Source organism: Falco biarmicus, chromosome 4 (genome assembly GCF_023638135.1).
Source record: "Falco biarmicus isolate bFalBia1 chromosome 4, bFalBia1.pri, whole genome shotgun sequence".
NCBI classification, from domain to species: Eukaryota; Metazoa; Chordata; class Aves; order Falconiformes; family Falconidae; genus Falco; species Falco biarmicus.
Window position 1 is genome coordinate 9,714,294 of NC_079291.1, and position 13,248 is coordinate 9,727,541.

Here is a 13,248-nt window from a genome sequence, read left to right on the forward strand (position 1 = left end):
TATTTTTTAAAACTTGCCATCAATGAAAAATCTTACATTTTTTTAAATCTTTCATGTATCTAGGACCTCACTGAAAAGCAATTACTGTGTATATTGTAAAATGAGTCTAAGTATATTAACAAAGTCATAAGATGCTACAGCATACATTTTTAAAACGTACATTACAAGAACACTGGCTCTGACACAGGGTCAAAGTTTGGAGGGACAGATCTCTGCTTAGGGTAGAAGTCCTTACCTCAGCTGTTGGCCCTATGTCACTCTGTGATGTTTTGCACATCCACTAATTTATCTTCTTACGTGAGAAGCGATGAAATATCATCACATATGAGAAAGTATTTGTGGCTTTCCTCACAAGTGTGTACAGCCTCTAAGTGTGGTTTATTCTTCACGCAGCAGCTCAGCAATACCATATTGCAGAACCACCAAAGCTTCATGGCTGAGAGCTACACAAAAGGGAGATGAACAGATCAGATAAAAAAATGGGAAGATTTAATTTAAGATGCCCAAGCTGGAGACAGACAGTCAGAGTGTTTGACCAAAAGCTTTTGCACATCCTCAGGAGTTAGGTGCAGTTACGCGAACTCCTCTGTTCTTGACTGTTCCTCTCTCAGTGGCCACAGCTCTGGCTCCCGAGGACAAATTCCTCACACTGTGATGTTACAGTGTGTCTGGGACTCACCTCCAACCAGCCCAACTGCGAGTCTGTAATGAAAAACAATGTCTCTATGCAAATCAAGGGCCCTGACACCCATGCCGGGCATCCAGCACATTGTTTGTAGACACATCTTTCATTTAGTTTCACTTATTTTGGTAAAAAAAACCAAACACCTCCCCCCCCCCCGCCAAGAGATGACATTAAAATAAATTGTGTTTAAACTGAAACCAAGTACTTGTACAGTTTTCCCCAGTATGAAACTTAAACCATTGAAAGTTCCCTGAGTACACAAGGCTTTGAAGAGTGTGTACTTACTACCCGTGACACTGCAAATTTCAGCACTAGTCCACAGTAGCTCCCATGCCATGTACACAGTAGTGCAGTGTTAGCAAAATTGCTGTCATTTACCGCAGTCACCATACCTGATGCTTACGCTGTGCTGTGGGGTGGTTTTTGCCAGCCTGAGTTGGCAAAAGACATTAGAAGAGACTCCCTCAAAACGGTCACGTGAAAATAGCCACAAAGGTATACAAATTACACCATGTGTGCAAGTTTTCTTGCTAAAGTAAATAATGAGGTAGGACCAAAGTCCTGATTTAACTCTTCTAACAGGATCAATGGTGCTTCTGCAAACTGTAGTGTCTGCATGCTGCACTGCAAATTGTGTACTAGCCCTTGTCACCACAATTTGCAACTTGAAAAATTAAATTGCTATTGATCCCACCTTATGTTAATATTCCTGCCCATAGGCAATGGTATTTTCAGTAATCCAGTAATGATATATATACATATATATATATATATGCACACACACAGAGTTTTCATTTTGGCAATTAAACATCAGGGACTGTGAATTGAAGCCCACAGCTGCCTGCGAGGACAGAAAGCTGTTTTGCCAGCAGTGACCCGCGTGGGCCAAGCAAGGGAGCATCTTGCTGCCTGCCCAGCCTTTACCTACATTCTTGCCTGTTTGCCACTGAGCCTGAGTGTCAGTGTGTGCAAAGCCCTGGTAGCAACCTGATATTCACCTGTGCTACAACAAAAACTAGTATTTTCAGGACCAACAATGCCTTCTTATAAATTCCAGATAACATTTTAAAAGGCATTTCTAATGAAAGGCTTGTTATTTTCCCAAGCAGAGACAGGCAGCCCTGGCTTTCTCCTTTCTGCATCTTCCCTTTTTCCTCATCAGTGTTGTGTAACAACCCACAAGATACATGACATTTATCACAACAGTTCTCATCCATTCACCTGACAATAAGAAATGCCCAGTGGGTAGGCTGGAGGCCTGATATTTCCATTTGTATTTTTGAGTTTCATCATTTCTGTAACCCTTCGTTACCATTGGTATAGCCAAAAGTCAGTGCTTACCTCACACAACAGGCACATCCACATCAGTGAAACACATGATCTTCTCAACAGATTGAAAAGGAGCTTGGGTGTGCAGTCTCATTTGTGTGAAGAAGCACCTCCACCAGTATCTTCTGCTCAGCTGACGTTGCAACCAGTCACAGTTACTACCGGGGAAGGTTTGTCAGCCTCTCCTTCCTGTTGGAAGAAAGACATCAGTGTGGAGCAGTGATGAAACCTGCTGTTTCTTTGCCTATGGACAGCTAAGGCCCGGCCCTGCTTGCAGCAAAAACAGATTGAACTACTGCTTATGAAAACACATCCTGACTCCACTTTTAAACAAAGCTCTCTTCATACCTGGCATAATTTTATTGATCACAACATCACCCCATTGGTGTTTGCTCATTACCATCACACATTTTGAGGGACAGTGCATGCACACACCATGCTCAAATAAATCAGGGTAACTAGAATTTAATGAAACAGAGTGATTTAAGGCAGAATTAAAATGAAATGACAGAAGTTATGATGGGTTTGTGCCCCATCTTAGTGCCAGTGGAGCTGCTAGGATTATTACTCCTGCATTTATTTGCAGAATGAATAATTAAAAGAAAAGCAGGTTCTGTCTTGCTTAGACATGCCTGTAAATAATAAAATTTCATTAATCATGCAGGAAATTTGTTATATTTTGGTGTATTTGATTTTCCAGTACCAGGCTTAGTTTCTTGCTTCCCAGTCTCCATAGCCCTGCCATCACCACTAGTTGCAGGAGAGGCGGTTTCGCAGGCAGTGGCATTCCCCCGCAGAAGCTGTAACACCATGCTGCCCAGAGGCATGGTGTGTTGATTGAAGCATGGTCTCTATGTGTCATGTGTCAAGGATGATATGTCACCAAATCATCCTTGCATCTCTATGCAAGGTGTTGAGATAACACTATCAAATCATGGTCTCATGACTGTTTTTTAGTGTCTAATATAACAAATCATCATAAGCTCACTCCAGATTAACTTTGGTGGCAAGAATGTTTACTAATGCATATCAAAGCTGGGATCAGTGCAAGAAAAGGATTTCAAGTTTAAGTTTACAATGAAGCAGAGACGTGGAGCTGACTTCCGCCTCTCCAGCACAAATTACAAGCGAGTTTACACTGCATTGGGCAAGGGCAGAGGACAATATTTGTGATACGTTATTAAGAAAACCTTCCCTTCCTTCTTTCTATGAAGGAACAACTTAATTTTGACTATATTGGTTTGCTACTTGCAGCTGTTAGATAAATTATGTTGTGAGCAAAATGTGAGCTCTGGCTTGTTGGTGGGCTGGTTACTACCTGTACTTACAACTCACGCTGGCTGACCTGACATCCAGTTGGACATCATCATGTTTTTTCACCCCTGTTTTTTTCATGTTCCACAACTGGACACGTCTTCACAGACCCTTTGAGATGGTCCACAATCATGCTCAGTGCTAGAGCAGTGGACGCGGCAGCATGATACTGTCCGTGCTTACAGAAATTTCCCACCCTTTCCCACCAGGTTCCCCCCATGCAGCTGGTGTTTCACATGGCCCCATGATGCATGAGCGAACAGCAAATTATATGATTTGAGGGCAGCATGCTGTTACTTTCAGTTTTAATGTTTTGTCATTGCTGCTTTGAATAGTTTTGTAAGCTTGCCATACTAGAGTGCTTTTCTTTGTCAAATGGCAGCGTTTATTTTACCAAAGGGGTTGGGGGCAGATGATAGGTTAAAGGGTGATTCTCCCACTTTTAATCCCTGTTTCCTGGAGGGACTGAGATGCCTGCTTCTGTGTTGGTGCCTAACCTCTGCATGGGTCATTCCGGACCTGCTGGACATCACAACCTGCTGCACAGGGTCTTCAGCCCATTCCTTGGCAGGCAGCAACACTGCAGGGTGTTTCATGGGGCTGAGGCATATGAGAGAAAAAGGACAGATACAATCCTCTTCCTCCCTTATGCACCTTCTTCTGCAGCTGGGCAGTATCTGCTTTTGCACGGCTGCATGCTACAGCTGACCCAAAGCAGCTGGGACCCCCTTGCCCAGCAGTGTTTGGTGGCAGCGCTGCCATACAGCATGCCAGGCTGCGCATGGGTGAGCCAGTGCCTGAGCCTCACACACACCTGTAAGAAAGTGAGCATTAGTGCCTCACTTCAGCCTCAGCCCGGATATGTGTTTGTGCATATGTGTGTTTTCACAGCCTTGCAAACGAACACGAAGTCTGGTTCTTTCAAGCACTGACAGTCTCACAAGAAAGTGGTAGACTTGGGACATCACCGCTGCAGCTCCAGTCTGACTACTGGCCTGGAAATCCCCTGCTCCTTTGCATCTCTACATCCAGCTGATCTCAGCAGGCACCTCCTGCTCTCCTCTTCGGTCCTGCCCGCTGCAGCAAGGCCAGGAAAACACGTGTAAACTGGACTGCTGGGAGTTACGGCCATCCGAGGCACACAGGGGGTTGTAAGTGTTACCGCCCCTGCCTGCCTGCCCCCATCCCAGAACCAGGCAGCAGAACGCTGGCTTGTTACCTCACTGGCTCCCAGGTTACAGCCACCAAGGGCAGAGAAAAGCCGCTTGCAGAAGGGGGTCGGACTGTGAACTGTGGCTGCAGGTGCTGGTCTCGACCTAGCGCTGCTGTGGCCAAGGAGCCACCCCGAGCAGCGGAGTGGGGCGGCAGCAGCCTGTGTGACCTTGCACATGGCTGTGGGCAGCTTTCCAAGTGCCTGCCTCTCAGCCCAGTGTCAGAGCTGGGTTTGCAGCAAGTTTCAAGCAAGTGTAGCAAAGACTGAAGGTCCTGGCTAGCAGTGCAAGCACAGATTGCTCTGAGCCATCACCCAGCCTGGCCAGGCTTCCTTGCCTGTTGCTGAATAACGTGGAGTTACCCCTGCTGCAGACCCGCGCCTTGGTGTCCCCATCTGCAACACAGAGCCCACAAGACTTCCCTTCCCTCTTGAGGCATTGCAAAACTTTTGGACCCCAAGCTCGAGCCGGCCTTACTGGTGTTCAGCCAATGATGCTGAAGGCAAAACTCCCCAGGACCTGGGGGAAGGAGAGAGGCAAAGAAAAACTCTTCATGTGGACCCACAAAAGAGCACCACAGATGAAGGCATAAATGAAAAAGATCTTCATTTTGGAAAGGGTGAGTGCACTGAGGCCATCGTAAGACAAAGCAAAATAACCCAGCTGTGACTGGCACTCTGGCAGCCACGACTTCCCCACTTGCAGCAAAGCATTGCTCACTGAGAGATGCTGGTTGCTAAACGGCCTTGGAAGAATTCACAAAACTTTTGAGCTGATACAGAACTGCCTTCGCTGCCAGCCAGCCCGCCCCACAGGACAGCCGATGTCCCAGGAGCGCAGGTGCTGGGTGCCTCCGCACTGCAGCAAGGGGAGGGCAGTGCAGAGCCCTGGGCTGTGGGAATCTCCACGATTAGAAATGACTGCTTGTCCAAAGTACTACAGTTACCACTTCAGGTGCTCCTCTCCGATAGACCGTGGTTTCTTCCATCACCTGAGCAAGCCAAGCGCAGAGAGCATCAGAGGCTGCATAATGTTTTTATCTATTAATCGTTCTTTGCAGCATTCCTGGGTAAGTCAGAGAGAGCAACTAATCTTTTGATTTCCAACACAACAGCAGCTTGTTGGGCAAGACTGCCCAAATCAGAAGAGTACAAAACTTTAGCTTCAACACCCTGCTTTAATTTCCTTCAGCAATTTATCACCTCTTTGCAGCTCACACATACAGAACAACGAGGAAAATTTCTTAACACCCCTTTGGCAAGCCACATGGAAGCAACTGCCACAGTATTTTTTTATTATTGTTTGCAGGGCCTACGGCAAAGCAGACTTAAAAAAAATGAGCACCCAAAACCAAATTAAACTAGGAAAAAGAAATAAAGAATTAAGTACCTACCTTCCACAGGCAAGACACATGCAAAGAGCGTGAGAATCCACATGAAGGGCAACATAATTTTTCTTCCAAACAGAATTATCCTGGAAAACATACTGAGAACAGTGTGATCTCCAAATAGATATTTACACTACCTACATACACACGTTTGTATGTTCATATATTATACATTTATACAAATTATTTTAAACACATTAGAGCAGGGTGTTGCTTGAAGTTTCACATAGGAGCAGGAAAATGGGAAGTAAAATTCACTCCCTGCTCCAAATCCACTGGTGCTGCATATTTGTTTACTTTTCTTCTATTCTATGGCTCTCCTTTTCTATTAAACCATCTAGCCCAAGCTCAGGCAGTCTGTGTAATTCCAGCATGGATGGATTTGCCCTTGTTATTTCCCATTCATATGGCAACTGATTCTCTAATGAAGTGAATACTGGGGGCTCAGTTCTTTGTTGCTCCGTAGCCTACATTCTTATTTTACAGCAGTGTGAAGTGGTGGCAAAATGATGCCTTACTAATTGGTAGTATTTTACACCCACTAACCAAACTCTTGGAAGCAGCGTTAATGATTATGCAGAGTGCAAAGCCAGAAGAATCAGACCTTAGGGGTTTCTGGCAAGGAGTGGTGGGAGCAAATGCAGCTCACTGGACTTGTAGCACTGCAGCCTTGCTGCACAGGTGCTTGACCAGCTCATTTAGTGCCCTCCATGACCTGCTTGTAGCCATGCAGACATGCAGCCTTCTTTGGACTAAGGCTGTAGTTGTGCATTCTCTAATTTGCAATTTCATTGACAGGTTTTATGGCCAGGATTTTAAGTCAAAGGTGATGGCTCTTATTCAAGAGTCATCTTCCCGCCCCATGCCCAACACAACGGCACATTTAAGCCACATTAAATGCCAGAGACAGATCCAGCCCAATTTGAGACCATCATATGACAGACATGTCTCCACCTGCCCTGGAGCTTGTAACCCTCTTGCTGCTGAGATTCATGCCTTTTGCCACATGTGAGTGTGACCAGGTTAATTAATTCTCCAGCATTCACCCCTATAATTCTTAACTGTGCTCTGATGAGACACATTTCCACAAAGCTACAGCAAAGAGCAACAACTTCATTTCCCACCCACACTTGTTTATTAGGTGAGTAGGCAGCCAGAGCACTGAGCAGAAGTGCCCCACCATTTCTGACTGCTTTGCGTACCTGGCTCTCTGGAGCTTTTTGTTTGCTTGTCAGACCATAAGTTCTCCAAAGCGAGGAGTGTCTTTCTGTTGGGAATCTGCCCATCTGCTTGTATAGCAGAGTCCTGATGTGTGAGCAGGACACAGACCAATCTTTCATCTCTCATACAGACAGCACGTAGAAAAAAAAAGAATTCTGCCCAAATCCTTTCAACTACTCACTTCTCTGAAGTGTTTTCTTACACTACAGGGTGAACATTTCACATGGGGCAGGTAACTGTTCCCATTACCCTTTGCTCTCGAGACTTTTTTCATGCAACATGTCTGCTGCAGAGGAGAAAAGCACTTGTGTTGCTGTATTTTGCTCTCGAAGCCTCTCAGTAGGAGGCAGAATCCCCTCTCTTCTATCTCTGTCCTTGATGGGCTTGCAAAGCCCACTGAGAAGAGGCTGACACGCAATCTGCTAAGTGCCAGCATCACGGTTCCCTGCTGTGCCCTATCTCCTGCATGCGCAGTAAACATTCGGCTGCTTATAGGCACTGGTGTACTGGTACTGGGGTATCGATTCAGCCTTTCAGAAACAAGGAATATAACTGTCATGTTATTTTTCTTCCCGGGACCACCTACCTGTTGGTAGTCCTACAGAACTGTTAATGCATGATCCAAACACTGACAAATTTGCTTACAGAAGAGTTTTCCTCTTATGCTACATGTGATTTGTACTAGGTATGTATGAGCGTGTGAGTTTCTATTGCTAATACCAGAGGCATAAGTGAGCGTTCATGTGTACAGACTCATGATGCTTGTACCATGAACCCTATGTAATCCTTAACAGAATATGGTATCAGGCATTGTGTCTCTTTTGATTTGTCTTTTTCTTTCCTTATTCTACATATAGTGCACTTCCAAAAGGAGTTCTTCCATTGCACACAAGATTTCCTTGGAGAAGGAGGAGGACGCATCTACTTAATGTTTGGCCTCTTTTTGAGACTTCTAAGCTGCCTGCCCCAAGCGTTCCTGATAGCCATGGCAGAGGCGAGGTTTCACTCCACCCTGAGAGGCACGATTTCTGTTCCACTGTCTCCAAAGACGCTCTGAGGTATTGGGCTTTCACCTGCCTCTGAATGTCTACGATGCAGCTTGATGCTGCAGCTATGCTGATCCAAGAGCTGCCAAAACCCCTGCCCACACGCCCCCCCCCTGCCCGCGCAGAGGATCTAGCAGCCCTGCGGCTGCTGGGGACCCCGGCCAGCGCACTCAGATGGGACGGGCTGCAGAAAGGGGCCTTCCCTTTCAGCAGCACCCCACAGGTAGAGAGGTAAGGACAAACCGTGCCCCTGCACTCGGATGAAAGGAATTTTACTTTTACTTCTACCTTCCTATTCTATTAATTATTTTTAAATTTCTTCAAGATCTGCCTCTTCTCTCAGTTTTCTTCTCATGTCTCTATCATATTCCTTTATTTCCCCTCCCCTCCCCATGCCCTTGCTGCAGTTTTTCTTCCCTCTGCTTAACATACAGTAATGTATGAGAAAGACAGACAGATAAAACATTCCTGCATGCTGGATGGGGCCCAGCCGTTAACACAACCACACATGTCCCTGGAAATGGGCTCACAGCCAAAGTCTCTAACTTTTACCTATGTTGAACTCTTAAGTCCAACTAGTATCTAACTAAATCAGAAGGCGTAGCTATGCTATGGCTGAAAGTAGAAAACTATCCTGCTGGGATTTTTTGAAAAATTGTTTGAACTTGTAAAACTCTTTCTAATTTGAATATTATAAAAGGAGACTTTGATCCATTTTTGGACTATTCCGGAACACCACTACACCTGTCCAAAAACAAATACCAAGGCCCTGCCTTGGTCTTAGGGGTGCAGCTGAGACACAATTTCTTGAGGTTGAGGAAGTCCTCTGGCAAAGGATCCATACAGGCTTTCCCTGGTCTCACATCCTTTCCCCAGGGAGATGGGAAACTGGCTTGGATGGAACTTTGGTCTGACCCAGAATGTGGAGTTATCAGCACTCCCCAGAAACACCTATACAAGCATCTCCATCAGCATCTACCATGAGTGAAAAAGTTTTTCTTTGGTAAAAGAACTGAAAATTCAGCATCATGAGAGTTTTGCCAGCCTTTGCAGCTAAGGCTGCATGGGCGTGCGCTGAATGAAATGACCTGATAAGTCAGGAATTCACACCATTCTTTTAATTCATGTATCTGAATTAACTCATGTATTTGAATATCAATACTCAGAAATCATGTAGTCGGCCCTTATTTGTCTGGTGGAGTACTCTTAGCTTTGTTTACTTTGTTTTCACTCCAGCCAGATCTCAGAAAAACAATCATACCTGAGTTTAGAGTGAAAAATCAAGCACTGCAATTTTGCTGCAAGGCAAACTCTGAGTAACTGACCCCCTGGGGCAGGCTTAGTGGGGGATTTGATCCTACCCACCGGAGAGGGATACAGCCATGCAGCGGAGCAGCAGTGGTCAGGAGCTGAGGTATGGAGAGGCAGGCAGCAGTCCTCAACACCGACCTGTCCTCCCACCAGACCCACCAACGCTGCTGGCACGGAGGGTCACTGGAATTGACACCTGTTTCGGAACAGACAACTACTTAAAACCACCTGTGGAAAACAATGCGAAAATGGCTTATAATGGAAAATTCAGTAGTGCTGCGAAGAATGGATAAACCTGTGCTGGAAAAAGAACACCAGACAACACTGGCTGATATACCTATGCCCTCCACATGAAGAGCTGCTTCTGCCTACAGCACCATGCTTTTGACAGTGCGGCTTACACAGATACCCCAAACTAAGTAATTTATACTAGTCAAAGCTTTCAGTTTTCCCTTAGTGTAACCACATCCACAAAGGGCTTTTGGTAGTATAGAAATGCTGTTACAGAAAGATCACACTTCTAATCAAGAGTATTTTTCTGGTAAGAGTTGCCAGAGTGTGATCTTAAAGCACTTTACACTTGTGATTCTCCTCTGTCGTGCTCATACCCAGCACAGCACTGCAGGAATCGGGAGCACTCACACAACATCAGTCGGCAGCCTTCCCTGGTCACAGCATGTGCCCAAAGTGTATATTAAATATCCATCAATATTTGGCATGAGAAACTATACGCCATCCCACTGCCACCCAAAGCCATTTCAGCCTTAAAGCTCTACCTGTACAGCTTTAAATTAAACCTGCACCTGTACAGCTTTAAATGAAACCTGCCGGGGACTGCTCCTGGCCACCGAGGCCAGCCAGCACAGTATGGCCTGCATCTATGCTACCGGCCGCTCTTCTCTTCCAAAACCATGTGGCTGCCTCTGATCTGGTCACTGGGAACGGCCCACGCTGGCTCCCAAGCACTGCCTGCAACCTGCTGGGAGGGCTGCTGCCTGCTTGGACCGGGTACCAGCACAGATGACCGAGTTCCCGTTCCAGGGATTTTCCCTGCCACTGTTTTTTGACTCAGATGGACGCAGACAAGGTGTCTGCACAGAGTGCAAATTGCGCTGAAGATCTTTGCTTAGGTTATTGCAGAGGGGTTAGGGCTCTATAGGCTTGGGTCAGCAAACAGTCTTCACCAAGAACAGTTCAGCAAAGTGTTTACACATACGCTTAGCTATAACTCAGCTGAAATCTGTGATAAATAAGCCCTGTTTCTGTGCTTTGCCATAGCCAAATGGAAGACCAGTAGGAAATGCAGGTCCTCTGGATGCCTCTAGCAGCCTTGCAGCATATACATGGTACATGTCATGGTGTCCACACAGCATATAACCAGAACCTGCCCCACTTCGACCACGAAGATGGTGGCTCTGCAGGTCTGTTATACCCCCACAGTGACTTGACGTATGTCCCAGTGACTTGACAACTCTTCAGAGACAAGGAAATGGAGAAACCACAGAAGAACGCAACAGCCACAGCTACTGTGAGCTGTACAAGCTCTGCAGGGAAAACTCATGATTTTTACTAGACAAATTAAGACAGCTGGCAATAATAGACTTAAAAAAAAAAAAAGAAAAAGAAAAGAAGAAATCGATGTCTCCAAAAGTTCATTCTTTTTTTCTGACTATCATTTGAGCTAGTAACAGCTATTGCCTTCCCCTTGCTATTTTCCTTAGACCGGGCCAGCTGTTACTGTTAAAATCACTCTTGTTCTCTGCAGAGGAGTGGATCACCTAAAAGAACCAAACCTGCTGCTTCTAGACACGACACAACTTCTTCATACCAGTGTCAGAGCAATCTGCTTCTCCTTCCATGGCATAATTGCTGCAGCCACAAATTTAGGACTAACCAGCACAACTATCAAAAGATGCATGGCTAAAGCAGGGAGTAACTTCCCAAGCCATTGTGCAAGCAGTATGTCTGCAGATAGCATAACAAAGTCCTACTGGTTGGACAGACATGAGATTAGATTAGATCAGATCAAATCAGATTTGATTAGATCAGAATTAATTCAAGATGGGTGCCTTATTATCTCTTGATAGGGGTCTTGCTCTCATGTTGGGCTTTTAGGAAGCCCTGAAACACCTTGAATGGTTAGAAAAACATAAATACATTTGTTTTCGGCCCACAATTTGTGATTTTGTGATTGTTAAAGATTTAAGCGATGACTGAGGTGTGAAACCAAATTGTAATCCTGTTCATGACAGATGTACTGTATTACCAACACTGTTGGAAGTGCTAAATGACAATGTCACATGGACAATTTTTAGCTGGGATGGAGAGAGGCACTTGCAGTTTAAAGGATAAATAAACACTGCATGTTTAAAGATTCTCACAGTAAAAAATAAATACCTTCTGAACACAATGATTCCTCTCTCAGGGTCTGGTTACCTGATTGCACCATACAAAACCAACAGCAGCATAATGTTCCCAACCTGAAATAGCTGCTACGTTTCTGTTCTGAAGGTTGTTAGACATAATTTTTGCATATCCTAAAAGTCTGAATGCACCAGTGAACAACAGTTAACTTCCCCTATGTTTATCACTGCACAGACTAAGTGCTGAGTTCTTACTTATTAGATAACAGATTCCTCAGCCCCCTCTTGCCCTCATTTTTTCTACTGAAATAAGGGCTTGAGTCCAGACACCTTAGGTTCTCTGCTGGGCTGGAGGCTCTCACTTCCCTCTGTGCATGTGAGGGGAAATGCCACATGCCTCTTCTGTTTTTTGCACAGAAACATTCAATGAAGAGTTGAGGGAAATAGCAAATGGGACACATTTCTTCCCATTAGCGCAAGTAGGAACACTGAGCTTTCTCAAGGAAATCTGCTTTATATATGTACACAGCTGGAAAAATTTAATTGCCATATATACACATGTAATAGTTTCATTCTTGTGTTTTCCATAGATCCTCATCTCCCTAAAGTTTTTCCAGACTGAAATAGGGAACGGCTTCAAGATTCATTCACAAACTATTGCTTGTACTAGGGTAGGTGGCCATTAGACATGTCTGCAGAAAAGTGGAATGAAGGACAAGGCTGTAAGGCCTCCAAAGTTTCTCAGGATCCCCATCATATACATTGTGAAAGGGTATCACAAAATCAACTTAGGCATGACTTAAAAGGCAAAACCAAAATAAATTCTCCAAACACCACTGATGTACAGTGATGGAGCCATTCAATCAAGTCATCAGTGGCCTCAGGTTTATCCTGAGGCACATCGGATCCAATCAGCTTCCTAACTACTATTGCTTTTTACAGATTTCTTACAGAAATCAAGAGAATTAGGCCATGTTGGTGCTGAGACTTCTCTTCTTTTGAGGGGTGCCTCTCTTCCATTGTTTGAAGAGTTAACTGCATGGAACAAGATGTTTCTCTGTGTTCTTGGAAACCCACAGTCACAACCATAGATTTAACTGAGTTTTAAATGCAACGGCACATCCACATTTGTGTGCTAAGAATAATCAGTCAGACTTAATAACAAAAAAAATTGAGCCCAGTTTAAGGTATTCTTGGGTTTCCTTTTGCTTCTATTCTTGGGTTTCCTTTTGCTTCTGTACTTTATTGATTTTGCAGTGCTCTTTCATCTTTTATTAACATTTGGAGTGGATGATGCAGACTGCATCACCACCCAGCCACACTGGGGAGGAGAAATCACCACTGGGATGGCATACCTGAAAACATCCCTCCTTGGGCTATT

At 44.9% G+C, this 13,248-nt stretch overlaps 1 long non-coding RNA gene across 1 annotated transcript; it reads right to left on the reverse strand.

The window, feature by feature from the left end:
• Positions 1-472: 472 nt before the first annotated feature.
• Positions 473-1,155, reverse strand: LOC130148340 (uncharacterized). Its single transcript, XR_008821536.1, has 2 exons — positions 1,078-1,155; positions 473-702 (listed from the first exon to the last, which is right to left on the reverse strand). It is a non-coding gene; the product is annotated as an uncharacterized LOC130148340 (long non-coding RNA).
• Between the last annotated feature and the right edge of the window lie 12,093 nt (positions 1,156-13,248).